Source organism: Salarias fasciatus, chromosome 5 (assembly GCF_902148845.1).
Source record: "Salarias fasciatus chromosome 5, fSalaFa1.1, whole genome shotgun sequence".
In the NCBI taxonomy this organism is placed as follows: Eukaryota; Metazoa; Chordata; class Actinopteri; order Blenniiformes; family Blenniidae; genus Salarias; species Salarias fasciatus.
In genome coordinates, this window is record NC_043749.1 from 32,176,486 (window position 1) to 32,194,158 (window position 17,673).

The 17,673-nt window shown below is 52.2% G+C and overlaps 1 pseudogene; it reads left to right on the top strand.

The window, feature by feature from the left end:
- Window positions 1-8,343: 8,343 nt before the first annotated feature.
- LOC115388514 (RIPOR family member 3-like) overlaps window positions 8,344-17,673 on the top strand; it is a 36,746-nt pseudogene continuing 27,416 nt past the window's right edge.

Sequence of the window (17,673 nt, forward strand, 5' to 3'; positions counted from 1 at the left end):
CGAGCCGCTGCGCCGCTCCATCATCCCGGCTCCGGAGGCGGAAGACAGGACGGGGACGCTCCACGTCTTCTGCGGCTCCCGGATGTTCCGCCTGCTCCGCGGGACTCGAGGAGACCAGATGTGGGTCTGCAGGGTCTCGTCCGGTCCCGGGTCCTGCAGGATCCGCCCCCAGGCAGCAGGGACTTCATGGTGTACCTGAGCAGGACTCAGGGTTCTGCCAGCCTCAGGCGCTGCGGATCAGGAAGGTTCTGATTGGTTTTAGGAAATGCAGATGTTCTGAGGTGTTTCAGGTTTGAGCTGCAGGTCTCGACAGGGAACATGTTGGCCTGATCTGTACCAGATTACAGTTCTGTTCCTCTTTTTGAGCATTTTTTTTGAAGACAAATTTCAAATTTCTTTTGCATGCAGGTAGTTTTTCTTGAGTTTTCTTCTTTTAAAAACTCTAAACGTTTCTGTATTTTTAATCCGTTCTGTTTTTTCCCCATTTTAACGGTTTTAGCTTTTTATCCAAACTTCACTTGAACCTTCTTTTTGAATCCCTCTTCAGCCAAGAGAATCTTTTGTAAAAGTCCTGAAATGTTCATCAGGTTTCATGTTCATCAGGTTTCATGGAGCCGCCACAGAGAGACTGAAGAGCCACATGAGGCCCGGAAGCCGCAGGTTGAACACCCCTGCTTTATGCGGTCTTCTATTTGCTCCAGACGCTGACGGCTTCGTCCGGTCCCCTTCTGCTCACTTTTCTTGCTTCTTGATCCAAACATTTCCCAGAATGCTGTGTTCTCCTGACCTCCAGGAAAGGTCACGCTTCGCCCCACGAGGCGGTTCAGGGAGAAGAGCGAGGCGACGGAGTAAACCACTGCACCACCGAGCCGGACCCCGGTGAAGAAGCTGTTCTGGAAAAAAATGACCTAATTCCATGAAACTAAACTCAAAATCTTCTGTTATTTCATGACGGAAACAGCCACAGCGCCACTGCTGGCCAAACATGCTCACTACACCGTTTCCACGTTCCTGCTGTTTCCATGGAAACAGATGTCGTTTTCAAACCCTGCAGTGTGAACTCAAACTTCTGTTGAAGGAAAACACAAAGCGACGCGTTTTCACCTGAAGCAGGAGGAAACGTTCTGACGGTCGACGGTTGAATTCCAGGAAGCTCTGCTCATTGAGCATGTTGTGGAAAATGTTCCAGGATGAAGGAAGCGAACCGCAGGAGCGCGGAACCGAGTGCAACTTTTTAAAAGCGCCGAGGTGAAAAGCGGCACGGCGGCGGCAAACGAGCGTCCGGCACGCATAATGAGAGAGGCGGCTGTCGGCGTGTTTACCTCACTCTGTCAGGGTGGAGGGGGGGGGAGGTGGAGGAGGGGGGGAGGGATGGAGGTGGAGGGGGGAGGGGTGGAGGTGGAGGAGGGGGGGAGGGGGGAGGAGGGATGGAGGTGGGGGGGAGTGGAGGAGGGATGAGAGCGGTGCTGCATCATGTGAAACCTGGGCTGATGCTGAGGCTCAGGGAGGACGAGAATGAAACCAGCTGCTGTCTGATGTCATCCAACCATCATCCAACTGTCATCCAACCATCATCCATCCTTCATCCATCCATCCTTCCATTCCTCAATCTATCATCATCCATCCTCTTCTCTCAGTCTTCTCATCATCTGCTCTCCCTCCGTCATTATCAGCCGCTGGAGTTTGCATGTTCTCCCTGTGCACACTTCCTGCTCGTCAATCCAGAATGCAGAACCCAAACACCGGGACCAGACCAGACCAGACCAGACCAGCAGGACCACAGGAAGATGGTTCAGGTTCCAAGTCTTCAGTCTAAAGCTCTCAGCTCATCATGAAACTCCTGTCAACAAGAACAGTTTCAACACCTTCTCATCCGGGGTGGCAGCTTCTGAAAAACGACGTGTTCAAGGACTAAAACCCAGAAATTAAAGATGATGATCAGTGATCTGGACTGTGGGGGGTCAGTGATCTGGACTCTGGGGGGTCAGTGATCTGGACTCTGGGGGGGTCAGTGATCTGGACTCTGGGGGTCAGTGATCTGGACTCTGGGGGGTCAGTGATCTGGACTCTGGGGGGTCAGTCCTCTGTGGTTTTCCAGCAGGCTCCATTAAATCGGCTCCATGTTCAGACTGGAGTCATTTTATTGTGAAAATATCGGCGTTTCCTTCTGAACCAAAGAGAAGCTGGAATCAAAGCTTCTGATTGGTGGATTCCACACATGTGGCTCCTCAACAAAACCATGAATGGATGAATGAATGAATGAATGGATGGATGGATGGATGGATGGATGAATGGATGAACGTCATTCAGACATTTCTGTTCTTCAGGTCGGTGTTTCTGAGGAGAGACGTTCAGCCGAGGAGTTAAATTATTCTGCATCTGTTTCACCAACCCCTGCAATCCCAACACACACACACACACACACACACACACACACACACACACACACACACACACACACACACACACTCCCCATAGCCCCCCACCCCTCCTTCCTCCTACTCCTTCCTTCCTCCCGTCACTTGGCCCAGAGCCCAGAGAGAGAGAGAGGGAGAGAGAGAGGACAGAGAGAGAGAGAGAGAGAGAGAGAGCTGGATCTGCTAAAACCCTCTCAGGTTTGAAGCCAGATGTAAAACCTTTACCTCCTCTCAGTTCTGGTCTCCAGCGCCCGCCTCTCGCTCACCTCCACCTAAACTCCACCTGCAGCTCAGCCGTGCATGGAGGAGAGAGAGAGAGAGAGAGAGAGAGAGAGAGAGCAGCATCCACCCTCATCCCTCCCGCTCCATGACACCACCTGTCTGCTCCACCTTCCCTTCCGGTGACGAGACGTCCTGATTGAAGCAGGTCTGGCAGGACCGCCGTCCTACTTCCTGTCTCTCTGATCTCACTTCCTGCTCGGCTCCATGTCCTCCCGGTGGGGTCAGAGGTCAGAGGTCAGTCTGATGATACGTGGATCATTGATCAGAACGTTTCGGCTAAAGCTCATGAGAATCTAGAGTCCTGGGTGGAGGAGCAGCAGGAGGAGCAGCAGGAGGGAGGAGGAGGAGGAGGAGGGAGGAGGAGGGAGGAGGAGCAGGAGGAGCAGGAGGGAGGAGGAGGGAGGAGGAGCAGGAGGGAGGAGGAGCAGGAGGGAGGAGGAGGGAGGAGGAGCAGGAGGGAGGAGGAGCAGGAGGGAGGAGGAGGGAGGAGGAGCAGGAGGGAGGAGGAGCAGGAGGGAGGAGGAGGAGGAGCAGGAGGAGGGTGGAGCAGCAGCACTCTGCTCTGTTTCAGTTTTTTCATTTGACTCGTTTCTTTTCAGAGGTTAAAGGTCAAATTTCTCAGATTCTCTGTTAATCCACGGAAAACTCTCCAGACGGTGATGAAGACTGACGATGAGGAGGAGGAGGATGACGAGGCCGCCGCCCTCCTGACCCGACATGCCCGCTCCCTGGTGGGCGGGACTTCCTTAGCATGCAGGTGCTAACATGCTAGCGCCGCGGCGCTGTGCCCCCTCATGACTAAGGATGGGAATCTTTAAGAATTCAGTGATTCTGATTCCATTATCGATACGATTCCTGATGGATTCTCATTGAGTGAGAAATGAAACAATTCTAACAGGTCTTTGCAGAAACTCTTTAATATCTTCATCCTGAACAGGATAAAAAAAATATCCATGCAACAACGAAAAGCGTTCCCAGCAGCCCCGGTGGTTTTCAGCCGAACTCTGGAGCTTCTTCCTGACGCCAGGTTGGAAAACTCAAAACCAGATTTCAGCGGGCCGGGCTGACACTGGATACCTGTGCCTGTCCAGGTCCGAGTCCGGCAGCACCGTCACTCACACCGCCTCTCCGGTGCCTCTGCGGTCCACTGAAGGAGGTTGCCAGACCTGTCGCTCTTTCAGCGCAGAGTCTGGGCCCCAGGCATCATGTTAAACCGCCCAACAACAGAAAGCAGCCTAAACCTCCATCTCTGTAGAAAATGCATATTAGAACCGTAAAAAACGGATCTGCATTTAAAAAAAAAAAAAGCACGCCACAAGCACAAAACCATTTCATCAACTCGCCCAACGTGTTCAAAAGAACCTTGATTTAGCAGAAACTCGCCCAATCTGGCAACACCGCCGGTCTGGTCGTAGAGCTGTTTTGTGTCGTTTAACTTTCCTACAATGAGGAAGTAGAAAACCGTTCTTCTAATGCGTATAATGATGAGATCGCGTTGTTTGTTATATATTCTACCAGAAGAATTAAAAAAAAAAGAACAGTGTTAAGACAAAAACACGGCAGGTTTTATTCTGAACGCTGATTTAGGACAAGCTGCTGCTTCCAGAACCGACTTGCTCCTGTTCAGACTGAGCAGCAGAGGACTGCGGAGCAACAGGATCCTTGCTGAACGTTTCCGGAGCGCTGGACGTTCTCTGTAGCCAGACCGGAGCCGAGCCGGAGCCGGGCCGGAGCTGGACTGGAGCCGGACCGGAGCCGGGCCGGAGCCGGGCCGGAGTCAGACCGGAGCCACACCGCACCGGGTCTGCTGTGAGCCCGGCTGACCCCGGCGTTACGCTCTGTGCATGTTACGTCATCACGCACAGCGGAACCGAACAAGCAGAACCGTCGAGGAGACAACAAACGGTTCCTTGGAATCGAGTCACTGGAACCGGTTCTTCAAAAGAATCGGTTCTCGATTACCATCCCTACTCATGACCTGCTCCACCCTCAGAAACATGGCTGCTGCAGCTCAACCAGCCGAGTGTGAGCGTCTGCACACACGCACACACGCACGCACGCACACACACACTCACACACACACACACACCGTCCTGGTTCCAGAAATACTGAGTCTCTTCTGACCTGTTTTCTTCCACTTTAAGGCACAAACTGGGATTTCCTCGTCGTCTTTCACTGAGACGACTGAAGGCCTGATTCCGTTTCTCTCACTGTTCAGGAATCAACGAAAACCTGAAAACAAGACGGAGGAGAAACCAGTCAGAACCGGAAAAGACGAGACGGTTAAAATGCTTTAAAAGTAAATTTAACTTCAGAAACAGTCCAGACGCCTCGCCGCTCTGAATTCAGTATGAACCGATGACATCATCCTCCACCCATCCTCCATCCTCCACCCATCATCTTAACATCTTAAACAAGCTGAATGTTTGACCTTCATGACTCTTGCTGTCTTCTTGTCCTTGTTTGACCTTTAACCTTTGGTGTCCTGAAAGGAGCAGAGAAACAGAACTCATCCTGAAAAGACAAAAAAAGACGAGCTTCTGAAACAGAAACGTTCGGCGAGTTGAAAGAAGGTTTTCACCAACTGCTGCAGAAACCGAGGAATGAAAGAAGACCCGAAAAAAGTTTCATTGAGAGACGAAGCCTTTTTCAATGTGAAGACTGATCCGTCCCCCATGAGGCTGGACCACGTGGATCCGTCCCCCATGAGGCTGGACCAGGTGGATCCGTCCCCTATGAGGCTGGACCAGGTGGATCCGTCCCCCATGAGGCTGGACCAGGTGGATCCGTCCCCTATGAGGCTGGACCACATGGATTCGTCCCCCATGAGGCTGGACCAGGTGGATCTGTCTCGGGGTCTGTCCCCCGTGTGTCGTCTCACACCCAGAGGACACAGACTCTGTCCCTTCTCCAGGATCACGGAGCGCCACTGCCGACGTGCCCTGGAGCCACAGACAGATGGCTGGCGGCCAGCCGGCCCCCGCAGTCCGGTCCGGTCCGGTCCAGGGCTGTTGCCATGGTAACCGATGAGGTGAAGGATGCTGCAGCATCTTTCCTCTGAGACGCTGCTGCTGCTGAAGTCTGAGATCAGGAGGTCCAGAGTCTGACCTGGGTTCCAGAGGTCCAGAGCCTGACCCGGGTTCTAGAGGTCCAGAGTCTGACCCGGGTTCCAGAGGTCCAGAGTCTGACCCAGGTTCCAGAGTTCCAGAGTCTGACCCGGGTTCCAGAGTCTGACCTGGGTTCCAGAGGTCCAGAGTCTGACCCGGGTTCTAGAGGTCCAGAGTCTGACCCGGGTTCCAGAGGTCCAGAGTCTGACCCGGGTTCTAGAGGTCCAGAGTCTGACCCGGGTTCCAGAGGTCCAGAGTCTGACCCGGGCTCCAGAGTTCCAGAGTCTGACCCGGGTTCCAGAGTCTGACCTGGGTTCCAGAGGTCCAGAGTCTGACCCGGGTTCCAGAGTTCCAGAGTCTGACCCGGGTTCTAGAGGTCCAGAGTCTGACATAGGTTCCAGAGTCTGACCCAGGTTCCAGAGTTCCAGAGTCTGACCCGGGTTCCAGAGTCTGACCTGGGTTCCAGAGGTCCAGAGTCTGACCCGGGTTCTAGAGGTCCAGAGTCTGACATAGGTTCCAGAGTCTGACCCAGGTTCCAGAGTTCCAGAGTCTGACCCGGGTTCCAGAGTCTGACCTGGGTTCCAGAGGTCCAGAGTCTGACCCGGGTTCCAGAGTTCCAGAGTCTGACCCGGGTTCCAGAGTCTGACCTGGGTTCCAGAGGTCCAGAGTCTGACCCAGGTTCCAGAGTTCCAGAGTCTGACCCGGGTTTTCAGAGTCTGATCTGGATCCGACCGGTCTGAGTTCCGGGTGAGACTCAGTGGAACTGTGGAGAACAGGAACCCTGCTGTCCAGATGTTGGGCCCTGCTTCCTGCTCCAGGTGTTTCTCAGGCAGTAGCGACATGTGACCAGCAGGGGGCGTCCCGCTGCAGCGGACGAGGACGGCCAGGAGACATCCAAACACTCCAGCACCGCCGGACCCGGTTCCGGATCGTCTTCTGGTCCAAATGACTTTAAAAAGCCTCCAGCTGAGTCCCACTGCAGCAGGGAGAACATGCAGTCCCCCTCAGACCCGCCAGGTCTCACAGAGCCGGTCTGGTCCAGAACATCCGGGTCTCAGGTACTGGTTCCTCGGTTCTCTAACAGCACAACTCATGTGGAACCAGAACCCCGGATCAGTTCAGGCCCACAGTCTCCGAGGTTCTCTGTGGTTCTCTGTAGAACGAGGCTGCTTCAGGACCAGTTTTTGGAGGAGCTGATGGAGGCTCAGGCTGATGGAGAACCTCCACCGAGGACCAGGTCTTCCATACAGGAAGCGGTCTGGTTTAAAGGGTTCCAGGAGAACTTCTAGAACAGGAACCGGTTCAGGTGAAACTGAAGAACCCGAACTGCCGTTTCCATGACGACCAGCTCCAGGTTCAGCTGGACCCAGAGGAGGAGCACAGAACCATCTGGACCTCGATACGCTCAGCTGCACACACACACACACACACACACACACACACACACACACACACACGCATGGTGGGCAGAGATAAGAAGGCAGAGACATCCTGTGTGTCTGGAGGCCTCTGCTCCTCACTGTGTGTGTGTGTGTGTGTGTGTGTGTGTGTGTGTGTGTGTGTGTGTGTGTGTGTGTGTGTGTGTGTGTGTGTGTGTGTGTGTGTGACCTTGTTTTGGGGATGTGAACAGGTGAGCCTGCCAAGGGTAAAAAAAAAAAATGTCTTCAATAATGTTCTCACATGAGAAAGGATTGTGATGGAGTCCTTCAGCTCTCGCTCTCTCTCCTTCTCTCTCATTCTCTTTCTCTCTCTCTCTCTCTCTCTCTCTCTCTCCCACCCTGGTTCTAAAGAACCCGTGTGGTCCATGATCCGTCCCGGTTCTGGTTCTGGTCCTGAACGAGCTTCACGGTTCCAGGAAGACGAGTGAATTTAAAGCTGAGAACCTGAGAGGTTCTAGAACGTTCTGGTTCTGCAGCGGCTTCTGCCTTAAAGCCTCCCATAAAGCTGCATCCAGACCTCCACCCAGACCTCCACCCAGACCTCCACCCAGACCTCCACCCAGACCTCCACCCGAACCACAGATGGTCTCTCTCTGTCTCTCTCTCTCTCTCTCTCTCTCTTTATTTCAGTTTGTTTTGAAGGAGCAGCAGCGTCCTGGTCTCTGAGGGTCCAGAGGAGGACGGTCCTTCACTTTACAGACAAACATGAGCAGAGCGGAGAGGGAGAGGAGGAGGGGGGGATGGAGGGATGGGGGATGGGGGAGGGAGGAGAAGGGGGGGTTCACAGACTCTCTTCTCTCTCTGACTCTCATCTCATGTATCATAAACTCAAACTCAACTCGGCCAAAACGAGGAGAGGTTAGAGGGAAAGAGAGGGAAAGAAAGATGAGAGAAAGAAGAGAGGAGCTCTGAAGAGAGACAGAGGACAGACGGAGAGAAAGACAGAGTGAAAGACAAGAGGCGGAATGAAGAGAGAGAGAAAGTTTGTCAGTGGAGTTTAGAGCGAAAACTGCAGATATGAAGAGAAGGGTGGGAAGGTCTGAAAGAGGAGAGGAGGGGGGAGGAGGAGGAGGAGGAAGAAGAGGAGGAAGAGAGGAAGAGGAAAAGAGGAGGAGGAGGAGGAGAAAACTGCAAAACACAGACTGGAGTCACTTTGTTTCGTGAAGCTGAAACAGTTTGAGCAGCTCTGAGCGGCGGACTGAAGCACTATCAGGAGAGAGCAGCAGCTGATAACACACACACACACACACACACACACACACACACACACACACACACACACACACACGCCCTCCTCCCAGACGGACGGACTGCAGCTCTTCAGGTCGGTCAAACGTCTCTTCGGTTTTATGTTTTATGTCAGGAGAAACGTTTAAACTCATCCTGTCAGCGGTTCTGTGGTTCTGAGGAGGACCGGGAACCAGAACCAGGTCTTCATGGTCTTTATGGTTCTGGTTTCAGTTCAGAGGAGAACTTACCAGTAAATTGTCTGTTTAAAGAAGCAAAACAGTCATAAATGAAGCGTTTCGATGCTGAATTTCCTTATTTTAATCTGGAAAAGCAGATTTTACGATGTAATGAGATTTTTTTCACAATTTCAAGCAAAAAAATGCTAACTTCAGGATTTTAATACTAAATGTCAACATTTTAATGCTGAACTTGATATTTTTTAGGGAAAACAGGCAAATCTTTGTATTTAAATACGAAAAAAAACCACCAACTTTATTGTTGTAAAGTTACATTTCTACGTTTTAATGCTAAATTTGGTTGTTTAGTTTTTTTGGAACATCCAAATTTTAGCATTTTGATGCTAAATTCCCTCATTTCAATGCTAACATGAGCCTGATTCTAAACGTTAAGAATCAGTTTCTATATTTTAATGTGAACAAACGTCCACATGTTGCTGCCAGAGCTCCACGTTTTATTTTGAAACCTGCTGTTTCCTCTAAACATCTAAATGCTGGGATTGTGACGCCAAATCCTCTGATTTCAATGCTCACTTGGCTGGTTGCCGCAGTGGTGCAGTGGAAAGCACCGCTCAGCACAGCCAGTCAGCATGTTCTACCTGAGCAGCCGGGCGGGGCTCAGGCTGGGCCCACTGGGCTCCCGGGTCAGGTGGACTCCGGCTGGCAGCAGCTCTGCCTGCTGTGTGTCACTGCATGTCGTGTTGTGGCCTCATGTTGTCGAGTTGTGACATCTTGCTGTTGTGACGTTGTTGTTGTTGTTGTTGTTGTGTTGTTCTTTTGCGACTGTACGACTTGTTGCTGTTGTGTTATTGAACTGAACTGGAACCTGCTCAGGTTCTCACTGATCCGGCAGAAGATGTGGATCAGGTTTCCTCAGCTGGACCTCCACCTCCCTCCACCTCCCTCCACCTCCCTCCACCTCTCTCCATCCTCCTCCACCTCTCTCTCCACCTCCCTCTACCTCTCTCCACCTCTCTCCACCTCTCTCCACCTCTCTCCATCCTCCTCCACCTCCCTCCACCTCTCTCCATCCTCCTCCACCTCCCTCCACCTCCCTCCATCCTCCTCCACCTCTCTCTCCACCTCTCAGTCTCAGACGGAGGTTTTTCTCAGCCTCTCAGCTCCTCTTTCCCATGAACCTCAGCAGCAGGAGCTCCAGCTGCCAGAGAAAACATCAGCACGGCGGAAGGGAAGGGGTCAGACTGCTGCTGACTCCTCCCCCCTCCTCCACCCCCCCACCCCCCCACCCCCCCGGTCGCTAACCGGCCCCAGCAGGGGGTCGCTGGGCCTGATGGAGCCTCATTAAAGCTATAGTGCGTAACTTCAGTCGCCCTCTAGCGGAATTCTGCGTTCTTACTTTAATAAGCCGGCGCTTCCACATGACGTACGCCCCGGTGTCCCCCCCCCCCCATCTACCCACAACCGCTGCCACGGTGATTCGCGTTTCCACAGCGCGAATCACCGCTAGAAACGGTTTTTATTCTGTGTGAATAAGGACAGCTGGTGAAAAAAAGATGGACTCTTCAAAGAGGAAATTATTGTTTTCTTTTTTGGCCACAGAAACGCAAACAGCTGATTACAAACAGGAGACAAGGTGCCTGCTCTGACGGAACTCTGACGGAACTCTGACGGAACTCTGACGGAACTCTGACGGAACAGTGACCCGGGTTTCTGTTGCTGTGGCAGTGAAGTCATCTGAAGGAAGTTTCTGATCTCTGAGTTTGTCATCAACAGCTGATCGGTTTGTTTCAGATTTATGAGGAGAAACTGTAATACTGCAGCTGACCTGCAGGGGCAGAGTCCACCCAGATGAGAGAGCATCTTCCTTCATCAGTCTCTTCTTCTCACCCAGTAATGGCGTGTGCTCACCCTCCTCCTCCTCCTCCTCTTCCTCCTCCTCCTCGATGCTCTCAGTGCCGGAGATAAGGAGGAGTTTGAGTTCCGCTCATGAGCAAGGCTCACTGCTCCTCTGGTCATTGCACCTCTCACCCCAGTTGTCCTTCTGAACGTCCTCCAGAAGCATTTTCACTGCACAGCAGCTGACATCTGTTTCCACGGCAACGGTCCCAGCACACAACAGCATAAAAAAGAACACTAGATACAACAGACTGGTAGAACATGTACAGGAGCTTAGGACAGACTCTGAAGGACGTCGGCCTTCCCAAGAAATACATCCTGCTCTGCGGCTTCTGGTACGCAGCATCCATGTTTGCTGCCGGGCTCAGACTGTGGTCCAGCGGCAGCCCCAGATGGAGACCAGACCTCAGATCCACCGATGTGGATGGGCTGCAGAGCAGGGGGCGCCCGGCGGGAATCCAGCACCAGCTCCTTTGTTTTAGAGGTGTTCAGCTGGAGCTTGTTGTGGTGGGACCCCTCCACAGTGTCCTTCACCAGGCCCCTGTACCCCCCTGCTCACCCTCCCTGATACTCGCCACAATATCAGTGTCGTCAGAGAACGTCTGCATGCGGCAGGTGTCTGAGTTATCCTGGAAGTCAGAGGTGTAGAGAGTGAAGAGGGGGGGCGACAGCACTGTGCCCTGAGGTGCTCCAATGCAGGACCATCCCTGTTGTCATGCAAACGGAGCCCCGAAACACAACGGAGGGTTTTGAGGTTTCGCTTGAAGCCGTTGCCGTGGAAACGGAGTCTCAGTGTTGTTGAGCTGCTTGGAGGTTCGGCCAGGCCGGAGCCTCTTGTCAGCCGATTCTGGCCCTCGGGCCTCATGTCTGACAGACGTCCTGGGGTTATTTCTTCTCACAGTAAATTTCTGACGATCTCACTTTGTGTTTAATTTTCCTGAAAGGAAAACGACGGCGGTTATTTTAATTCGGAAGGTGTCAGGATTGGAGGGAGATTTCTCTATGAAGCAGAGATCTTCAGCCTCTTTCCAGCCACTGCAAAAAAATACACAGGAAGTCATTCCTTTAACCGGTTCTCCGCCGATCGCCGCAGAGATGAGTAGAATCCATAAGTTTAGCTTGAGAAAGGCGGTCCGGACCTGTTTTCTCCATGAAGCTTTGTTTTGTAGTTTTGGAGTGAAGAGGTTGTTGCTTCCTGGAGATCAGACCACGGCTTCCTTCAGCCCAACCCTGGAATGATGGATATTGACTTTCAGCAGGTGGTTTATCTTATTTTACCTTTACTCCTACTCTGTTATCTTTACACTGCCTCAGCAAGTAACCGATCTGTAGTTATATCGATCCATCGATCCGTCGATCTATGTTCTCTGTTCTCTGTGCTGCTAAACTAAATGTCCAGTGAAGGATCAGTAAAGTGCTCTTCTGCTGTTTTCTATTCCATATTTCTACATTTACTGCTGTTGGTCTGTTTGATTGATTAGATTTACTGACTGGTTGGTTGGTTGGATGGTTGGTTGGTTGGTTGGTTGGTTGGTTGGTTGGATGGTTGGTTGGATGGTTGGTTGGTTGGTTGGTTGGTTGGATGGTTGGATGGTTGGATGGTTGGATGGTTGGTTGGATGGTTGGTTGGATGGTTGGTTGGTTGGATGGTTAGTTGGATGGTTGGTTGGATGGTTGGTTGGTTGGATGGTTGGTTGGTTGGATGGTTGTTGGTTGATTGGTTGATTGGTTGGATGGTTGAACACCTGAGGATCTCTCACACCAGATGATTCATCAGGCCAACAGGCTGACTGAAGACCGAAGGCCCTGGAGGACCGAGGGTCCTGGAGGACCGCGGACCTGGAGGACCGAAGGCCCTGGAGGACCGAAGGTCCTGGAGGACCGGGGACCTGGAGGACTGAAGGACCTGGAGGACCGAAGGCCCTGGAGGACCGAAGGCCCTGGAGGACCGGGGACCCGGAGCTGGATGCCCCGAAGTGGTGAAGCTGGAGAAAAGGGCTTGGTGAACTCTCTGCACTCGTCATCTGGTACTGTCTGATTCCAGATGTGGTCTCTGATTGACCCACATGCGGCGGATCTCCTCCGGACAGGAGGACTCGGACCCGGACTCGGACCCGGACTCGGACTCCAGCAGCCTCCCCTCCACCGCCTGTCTGAACAGTGACACTGAAGCGGTGGAACACTCCGACACACAGTTCAAACGGAGCAGAACCCCAGTCAGGTCTGACGGTCTTCCCTGGACCGGCTCGTCTTCTGGACCCGGACCTCAGGAAACCGATGAAGTGATTCAGTCGTAAATCCGCAGCAACCAGCGGAATGATGAACCTGAACCTCCTCCTGCTGGATTCCACTGGATTCCACTGGATCCCACTGGATCCTGCTCTCAGACCAGGGACTGGACATTCCTGAGCTCTGGGGTTCAGGTCCTCGGAGTGACGGGGCGCTGGGCTCTGCAGGGTCTGGTTCTCCAGAGGCGTTCCTCGCAGAACGCTGCAGCTGCTGCATGATGGGAAGATCTGATGGAACTCAGACGTCCGCCCCGAGGAGAGCAGCCGAACCTCTGCCGATCAACGTGATCCTACAGGTTTATGTCGGCCAGAGAGCTGGAAGCGTCACGAGGAGATTCGGGTTTGAGGAGAACCGAGAGCGAGAGAGAGAGAGAGAGAGAGAGAGAGAGAGAGAGAGAGAGAGACAGAGAGAAGGAAAAACTTTTATGTTTACATAATGAGCCTGAATGAATTCATCTGTTCCAGAGTGGACACTTCCTGTTCTCTCTCACACACACACATATACACACACACATACACAAACACACACACACACACACACACACACACACACACACACACACGTCATACCGCCAGCATGTTTTGGAGTGTGTTGAGTTTATCTCTGCTCAGCAGGAGGTCTGGACCTGGCAGCTCCTCCTCTGCTGCAGCTGGTCGACACTCAGAGAGCAGATAGGAGCGACACTCCTGAGCGGAGCTGAGAGCTGAGAGAGCTAAGAGAGCTGTAAAGTGGGGAGAGCAGTCGTCTCGCAATCGGGAGGTTGTTGGTTCGATTCCTGTCTCCCCCTGTCTGCATGTCGAAGTGTCCTTAGGCAAGACACTGAACCCCAAATTGCCCCCAGTGGACGGACTGAGCGTCTTGCATGGCGGCCGCCTCCACTGGTGTGTGAATGTGAGTGTGAATGGGTGAATGTGTTAATGCAGTGTAAAGCGCTTTGGGCTCTGCTAATGCAGAGGAAAAGCGCTACGTACAGTCAGTGTTGTCCATTTAGAGTTAGGAGAGCTGGGAGAGCTCATTAGTTGATTAGTTGGTGGTTTGATGAGTTGGTTCATTGATGGGTTGGTCAGCTGGTCAGTTGATTGGTTGCTTGGTTAGTTTGTTGGTTGGTTAGATGATTGATTAGCTGATTAGGGAGTTGTTTGACCCCTGACCCCCAGCACAGCTCTGAGAACAGGATGGGTTCAGACCAGAAGAAAAGCTTTGTCATGCGAACATGACATTCTCAGGTGGCCACTAGGAGCGCTGTTCGTCATGTTCGACTCACTGTGCAGAAGAAGAAGAGAACGTTCCTGCCAGTGTTCCGTCTGCGTCAGAGAAGTAGAAAAATGAATGATGTTACAAGGTGATGTGGGAGGGTTCCAGTCCCTGTGAGGGTTCCAGTCCCTCCAGTCCCTCAGGCCCAAGGAGGGTTCCAGTCCCTCCAGTCCCTCAGGCCCAAGGAGGGTTCCAGTCCCTGTGAGGGTTCCAGTCCCTCCAGTCCCTCAGGCCCAGGGAGGGTTCCAGTCCCTCCAGTCCCTCGGGTCCTGGTCCTCTCAGCGTTCTGAGCTCTTGGCTCTTCTTGTCCCTGCAGAGGAACATCTGGAGCAGATCCACAATCAAGTCCTCTGGATGACCTCAGGGCAGCAAATCACAGCTGATCCTCCTCAGTTAAACTGAATTCAAGTCTTCTGTTTCAGGGAGGTTTTTTTCAGGGCTGGGACGCCCCCCACCCCCGCCCTGACCCAGACCCCCACCGCCACCCCCCACCCTCACTCCAGACCCCACCCCGACCCCCCAACCCCGACCCTCACATGTGCCATTTGTCTGAGTGAAGCGCCCGTGGCCTCGGGAGGGAGAGGAGAATTTACATTTCACAGTCGGGTGGCCTCCAGCCCGCCCAGCTGGCTCTGTGGGGCCCGTTAGGCTCCGTGGACACGATGCCAGGAGGATCCGTCATGGAAGGAAAAACTCCAGTGAGAAGCTTCCTCTGCTGCACGGAGCTTCACGTTTCACGCACTGACTCCTCCCATCGCGGCGATTTTCGGCCAGGGAAACCTCGCCTCGCCGGCGCCGTTCTGCAGAACCAGGAGGACCTGCTGCAAACTGCAGCGCAGTGGAAACCTTCAGAGCCCCGGGTTCAGGAACGGACGTTAAAGAGCTCTGCTCGCAGCGCAGCAGTGAGGGTGGAGGGTAACGGAGCGTCCCACAGCGAGGGGGGGTAAGGGGGGGTCAGGGGTCTGGAGAGGCCCCGCATGCTGCGTCACATACATGCAGCCTCGTTTTCACATATGGAGTTTCTGCTTCCCACGTTAAGGCAGCAGTATGCATCAGTTAATGGAAGTTCAGGGAACGACGCCATCGTTCATGTTTACATCTGAACACGGAGCGCAGGGTCCAGGGTCCAGGGTCCAGGGTCCAGGGTTCTCTTTCCTTTGGCTCAGGACCTGTCCGGCTGTTCGGCTGCTCCACAGGAATCAGAGCCTCTGAAACACCACGGTGTGAGGTGCGTTTTCTCCTCCGTCTGCAGAAACCATCCGACGGCGAATCCGCCTGCAGCTCAACGTGCTGAGAACACGGATCAGAGTTCCGACCGCTGGATTCTGAAGAGAGGAGACCAGCGCCGTTCTGCTCCAGCTGTCTGAGACGGTCTGAGGACCGGACTGGAAACGTTTCACTACTGGAAGAAGCTGAGACACCACCAGACACGCAGAAACACAACGCCGGCGACAGTTCAGCCTCTTTATAAGAATGAACGATCCTCAGAGCTGCTTGGACCATCGGCTCCTCACTAAATAATTCAAGCAGATTTCAGAAAATCAGTTAAAATGTAAAAACTGTAAATGTCCCGAAGCAGGAATCAGATTTTTGTTGAAAATCACAAATGACTAAAAAAATAGAAACCATTTAAGAACATCTGAATCTGAAATATTTATTGGAAATAAAAGTTTTAAGATTTTGTGTGGATCGCTAGCAGCTTCTCGCAGGCTCAGCAAGTCGATCCCAGACAAACAAACTCACTCAATATTCCTAGATCGCAGTGGCGAGGCTTTTCTGTTACTCCAGCATGTTTTCCAGTTCCGATCCTTCCAGCCTGCACGGCGGAGAGATCACCAGGACTATCGCTTCATCTGCCTCCAGCCTTCGTTGACCTCTCGATCTTCAGCTCATTGAAGAGATCTCCCTTCACTCACCTCAGCACCAGAAGTCCTCCGGGTGGAATCCTCCCACCGCCCGCCGCTCTGGAAGTCTGCAGCACGGCGACGTTCTGCTCAGGTGTCGGTCGTCATGTGACAGCTCCTGCTTTTCCAGTATCAGACTGGATGCTCCGCCCCTTTGCTGATGCCCTGCCCCTTTCATGATGCTCCACCCCTTTGCTGATGCTCCGCCCCTTTCATGATGCTCCACCCTTTGCTGGCACAGCTGGAGTACGGAGGAGGAAAGTGTTTCAGACTGAGAAGAAATGAGCAGAAACTCTGCAGCTTCTACAAACAACAAGGTTCCCACTGATCCCCACTGATCATACTGATCACTCCTGATCCCCGCTGATCACTGCTGATCACCTGCATCCAGATCCCTCTCTCCACCCTCCAGTTCTACTCCTTCCTCTGTAGCATCATCTCCACATCTGGCGTGTTGTTTTAGAATTCATCACCAGGTGGTGAATTTCTTCTGCATTTCTATTTAAATTAGTTGTGTTTGTTTCCTGTGATGGTATTTAGTTACATTTCTGCTTTAATTTTATAGGATAAAATCATCAGACTTTTTTTGTATTTCTTCTTCACCGTTTAATTTCCTTCTGTTTTTTTTTTTTTTTTTTTTTTTTCTTTCCCCTTGTCCTGTTCGGCAGCTGGGGCATGCAATATTGTATGATTGTAGCCTTTTACTATCCGAACAGATTTTAATATTAGCAGCAGGACGAGACTGAGTCTCCTCCTGCTGCTGCCTTTATTTAAAGCTGGCATCCGGCATGGCTGCCGGACAGGACTGGGACGGAAACGCTCAGAGAGCAGGGACAGAAAGAGAGAAAGATAAAGAGAGGGAGAACGGGGGGGGGGGCACAACCTATGTACAAAGTCACAATACAAAACAGTGTTGTCGACGCACCACACGCAACCTAGAACAATCCCAAACCCCCAATCTAGACAACACCAAAACAGAGCCGACAACCAACACAGAAAATTACAGAACCATACATACGTTTCATTTCCTTCTGACATGAATACGAAAAAGTATTTTGTCGGAGTTTTTTCCCTCATGTATTCAAAAGCCTGTACTATGAGACTGTCTTCCTATAGTTTTACATTATACAGCTGAGAAACTACTTTCCAAGTGCAGTAACTAGTAATCCCATTACTATTTACAGTAATAATGGGTAATGTTGGTTGGTTGGGTTGGTTGGTTGGTCGGTTGGTTGATTGATCGATTGTTGGTTGGTTGGTTGGTTGGTTGATTGATCGATGTGTTGGTTGGTTGGTTGGTTGGTTGGTTGATTGATCGATGTGTTGGTTGGTTGGTTGGTTGGTTGGTTGGTTGGTTGGTTGATCGATGTGTTGGTTGGTTGGTTGGTTGGTTGGTTGATCGATGTGTTGGTTGGATGGTTGGTTGGTTGGTTGGTTGGTTGGTTGATTGATCGATGTGTTGGTTGGTTGGTTGGTTGGTTGGTTGATCGATGTGTTGGTTGGTTGGTTGGTTGATCGATGTGTTGGTTGGTTGGTTGGTTGGCTGGTTGATCGATGTGTTGGTTGGTTGGTTGGTTGGTTTATTGTATGGTGGGTTGGTTGTTCAGACCTGAAACACAGAGCAGACACGGGAGACGAGGCAGGAGACTGGAAGACGT